Source organism: Entelurus aequoreus, linkage group LG26 (genome assembly GCF_033978785.1).
Source record: "Entelurus aequoreus isolate RoL-2023_Sb linkage group LG26, RoL_Eaeq_v1.1, whole genome shotgun sequence".
Classification (NCBI taxonomy): domain Eukaryota; kingdom Metazoa; phylum Chordata; class Actinopteri; order Syngnathiformes; family Syngnathidae; genus Entelurus; species Entelurus aequoreus.
Window position 1 is genome coordinate 39997329 of NC_084756.1, and position 5333 is coordinate 40002661.

Genomic DNA, 5333 nt, shown 5'->3' on the forward strand with positions numbered 1-5333 from the left:
TATTCTTAGGTTTTTTAAATTAAGAGGATACAACTATAATTTACGGGGGATATTGATCTTTGAAATAGGTGAAGTAAGAACGAATATACACTACCGTTGAAAAGTTTGGGGTCACCCAAACAATTTTGTGGAATAGCCTTCATTTCTAAGAACAAGAATAGACTGTCGAGTTTCAGATGAAAGTTCTCTTTTTCTGGCCATTTTGAGCGTTTAATTGACCCCACAAATGTGATGCTCCAGAAACTCAATCTGCTCAAAGGAAGGTCAGTTTTGTAGCTTCTGGAACGAGCTAAACTGTTTTCAGATGTGTGAACATGATTGCACAAGGGTTTTCTAATCATCAATTAGCCTTCTGAGCCAATGAGCAAACACATTGTACCATTAGAACACTGGAGTGATAGTTGCTGGAAATGGGCCTCTATACACCTATGTAGATATTGCACCAAAAACCAGACATTTGCAGCTAGAATAGTCATTTACCACATTAGCAATGTATAGAGTGTATTTCTTTAAAGTTAAGACTAGTTTAAAGTTATCTTCATTGAAAAGTACAGTGCTTTTCCTTCAAAAATAAGGACATTTCAATGTGACCCCAAACTTTTGAACGGTAGTGTAAATTACAAATGTATTTCAGTTGTAGGAGTTAAATGGTGGAACAAGCTCAGTGATGAGCTGAATACATGTAGTTCTTTGATAAGGTTTAAGAAAACCTTAAAAGGTGAATTAATTGAAAATGATAAAATATAGCAACGATATCTTTCATCCCATTGATTTTTTTAACGATGTTCCAGGCAATCTAATTTTCAGTGAATGTATAGGATAGGTAAATATAAGCTTTGGCTTCAGCCTATTCCTTTTTCGGTCATTCTTTTTCTTTTCTTTTTGTGTGTAAATGTGTATGATTGTTAAATATGTATAATCTGTACTGTTAAACTGGTCACACAAAATGGTTGATGGTTGATTATATGACCGAAATAAACTCATTTCATTCATTCATTCATTCATTCATTCATTCATTCATTCATTCATTCATATTTCTCTATTCTTATTTACAGTAACTGCTCTTTTCTTTAAACTAAAGTCCCATCTACTGTAACGAATGAACACATTATGTTTCTTTTTTCACTGGAAGTGTTTCACAAATAAACATTGTCCGTGCAACAACATGTAATTATTAGAGGTGTGCATCTCTACATAATGAGACAATTCAATAAGTATCTAGACCAGGGGGGTCAAACTCATTTTAGATCGGGGGGCCACATGTACGGAAATCTACGCCCAAGTGGGCCGGACTGGTAAAATCACGGCACGATAACTTAACAAAAAAGACAACTTCAGATTGTTTTTTTTTGTTTAAAAATAGAAAAAGCACATTCTGAAAATGTACAAATCGTAATGCTGTTGTTGTTTTGTTTTTTTACATTTACATGTTGCAGTTAATATCCATCCATCCATCCATTTCTACCGCTTATTCCCTTCGGGGTCGCGGGGGGCGCTGGAGCCTATCTCAGCTACAATCGGGCGGAAGGCGGGGTACACCCTGGACAAGTCGCCACCTCATCGCAGTGTTGCAGTTAATAGTATTCTATATTTATTTGTCGTTATTTATACTTTCTGAATACATCATGTGATAATGTTCATCAGTCAAGTCATTGGTGTTAATTTTCAATCCATCAAGATAAAAAATGATATCAAAATCAAATTACAGGATGTTATTTATGTAGTTTGATCATTTTCCTCGACTGGTGCACTAACATCATGTGGTTTATTTTGTTTTACATATGTAGCATCATCTACAAAGATACAGAGATTTGCTATTGCGACATCTAGTGGACACATTTAGAACAGCAGTTTCTTTCATTCAAAAATGTCAGCTCATTTTTATACTTACCAAACTCATCCCGCAGGCCGTACATTTGACACCCCTGATCTAGACACATGGAGCATGACACGGTACATTTAAAAATGTAACGACTTTATTTGGTAGGGTTTGATCCGATTCCTTTAAATGCAACACATTTTACATTTTGTAAATGATATTAGGTCAGTTATACAGCATGAATATGACACTATTTTATTTTTTGCAGTATTATACAGTCAATTTTGCATTCGTTTGTTGGTAAAATATCGTCGACTTGGTATCTTGTACCGAGGCAACAGTGTCGCAAAAAATGTGTAAGCACCATGGTTTCTATCCTCCCATGTTCTTAAGTAAAAAAAGGTGCGCAATTGTGCGTGTCCTGGCCATGTGCCATTTTCCCCCTCAACTTACTGTATTCTTCCGACTATAATGCACACTTAAAATCCTTTCATTTTCTCAAAAATTGACAGTGCGCCTTGTAACCCGATGCTCCTAATGTACATATTAATTCTGGTTGTGCTTACCGATCTCGGACCAATTGTATATGGTACATGGTGTAATGATAAGTGTGACCAGTAGATGGCAGTCACACAGGAACCATGTCACGTGACTTCAAACTTGCCACCTCATTGGCTGGTTCTGAGACAGGATGGATTGCTTCAGTCTTAATTTACCGGAATTTAAGCAAGTCTTGCTTTTTGAAGCAGCACATTTTTCTACAATGAATTTTTTAGCGCACATTTGTTTTCCACTTAATTTTTATACTCTGAATTGTTTACACTGAATTTTTATACACTGATTTTTTATACACTGAGTTTTAAAAGTGTGAAGCGACTGCGATGGGAATCAGCACCTCCAAGTCTCTCGTGTTGTGTCGTCCTCCAGCTTCCTGTCGCAATTCCTCGTTGTCGAGCTGTGTGTCTCGTCTTCCTGCACCCCCTTTGGATTTCCCCTTGCCTATCTGAACTTCCACCTTACGCCTGCCCACTGACCACAACGCCTCGCTCCTGCCCTCGACCATCCGCCCGCCTTCCGACTTCCGAGCCTGCTTTGCCGTCTCTGGACTTCCGCCTCGAATCCTCGGCACATTTGGTCCCATCACTAACAGCCACTCTGTTCTTCTTTATCTTATGGTTGTTATGGGTCACACTCCTGCCGCCTCTCATCCCGCGGTGCGCTCGTCTTGAGATCCAGTGCCAGAACATAGCTTCTCGTATCCCGTACAGTAAGCCAACATGTCTCCAGCCTTATAGCATGTGCTATCGCTCTCCCTGTGTTCCCTCCCCGTCGTGTTCATTGTCTCTCATGTTGTGTCGTCCTCCAGCTTCCTGTCGCAATTCCTCGTTGTCGAGTAGTGTGTCTCGTCTTCCTGGACCCCCTCTGGATTTCCCCTTGCCTCTCTGGACTTTGACCTCACGCCTGCCCACCGACCACGACGCCTCTCTGCGTTGCCCTCTTTGGACTTCCGCCTCGATCCCAACACGCACCCTCAACACCTCACATAGTCACACCATATATCTTTAGATTAATCACACACCACACACACACATAACTTGCTGTCAATAAAGACGCTGACAGCTAACGACGTCATTGCCTCACTGCCGTCTTCTTCTCCCGCTGCACCGTCACAATTGTACATGTTGCAGTATTTTTCACCGTGCAATCTGCTGTTCCCATTTTTATGCATCGTAGTTTTTTGTTATCTACTTATGTTGTTCTTTATCCCTGTCTTGAGCAATAAAGACACTTTTTGTTTCTCCTGCCCATGTTTTGCATCTGGGGATCTCAATGGGGTTCTTATCTGGTTAAATAAAGGTTGTATATAAAATCTTGCATAGATTATGTTTTACAGACCATCTTCAAAACCGTCTCTTCAGGATGGGTTTACCTCAAAATACTTTGTCATTTTCAATCCGGCAAAAACCGACTGCTTTGAACACGGAGTATTTTATTACAAGCATATTCTGCTGTACATTAAATATGTAACCATGATAACCCTTCTCCGAGGAAGCAGAGTTTTGATAACATCTACTTTACGAAGTTGTAATGACAAGCTACGTTCACAGACAGTCCCGTTATAATGTGTTTATAAGTGAGGGCGAACAGCGAACTCAAATTCTCTTTGTGGGAGTCCACATTCGTTCGTGATTTGGGCAAGGAACTTTTTGTTAAAATGTGAAAAAAAAAAATTGTAAATTGCATCTTACACATCCCCTTGCCATCTTTTGCAACTTATTTCTGTCATTCTCAACTACAGTATACACAAACTAGATGAGGCAATTCCTGAAGGAATTGCATTTGAATGCTCCAATGCTGAAGTTGAACTGAAATCCTGGAATTTTTAAAAAATAGTTGAAGTAGAGCACACAATTCCCCAACAGGCTGAATATTTTGAAATTGGAACAGTTTGAATCAGATGAAAAATGTGGGTGTTGTGGAACTTTGAAGAATGTCCCATTGATTTCAATGGGAATTTACCAAAAAATGAATGAGTTGAAATTGTTGGTGTTGGAATTTTTCAAATCGGTCGAGAAATGTTGAAGCAGTAACATGTGGAATTGAGAAATGGTATCACGGAATTCCTGGAATTTCGGTAAAACCGGGAATTTTTCCAGTTCAAAAAACAACTTCATTTTTTGTCCTAAATAAGAGGAATGTTTTGACGGTAGAATGGTTGAAGTGGGTTGAAAAATGTGGGAGGAGTAGTCACCAGAAAAAAGGGTGGAAATAGGGCTTAGGAAAACCAAGAATTCTGAAAAATCCTGGAATTTTTTTTAACATGGAAAACGGGTAGTTTTCATTTGCAGAATAGTGGAATGTGTTGAAGGTGGAATGGTTTGAATAGTTTTAAACACGTGGAAATGGTGGAAGTTTGAAAAATGGCCAATTAATTTTGAATGGGAAAAATGTCCCGGAAAACCTGGAATTCTGGGAAATCTGGGAAATTTTGGATTTTGTCAAGGGAAAGCTGGCGATTCCCAAATAGGCTGAACAGTTTGAAGTTGGAACGGTTTGAATCGGCTGAAAAATGTGGAAAGTAGAGGGCGCCAAAATCTGGAGAAGAAGAATGATAATACGTTTAAATAGATTAATTTTAGTGTAGAAAACCATATGTGTGAATGCTTTACACAATTATTAAATACAACAGCTCATCTCAAAATCTGGCCATGGTTTTAACGATTTTAGTCTTTTGGTATTAATGTTATCCAACAAACAGTTTTAGGTACCTGCAGTAACTTTACATGCACTATAGATCATGCCAGAGATTTCATTGTTACCTGATGGTGGTTGTAAAGTGCAGCAACCCCCACCACTGTAAACACCTTAGGCCAGAATGTGGGCAAGTGTGTGTGTGTGTGTGTGTGTGTGTGTGTGTGTGTGTGTGTGTGTGTGTGTGTGTGTGTGTGTGTGTGTGAGTGTCAGCTTGTACATAAAGACATGAGAGCTTCAAGCAGATCAGTGCTTGGCCACC

General features: G+C 39.2%; 1 long non-coding RNA gene across 1 annotated transcript in view; it reads left to right on the forward strand.

Moving 5' to 3' along the window:
- Positions 1–5333, forward strand: part of LOC133643537 (uncharacterized) — a 264818-nt gene that overhangs the window by 155156 nt on the left and 104329 nt on the right. The gene's annotated exons all lie outside the window — the stretch shown is intronic.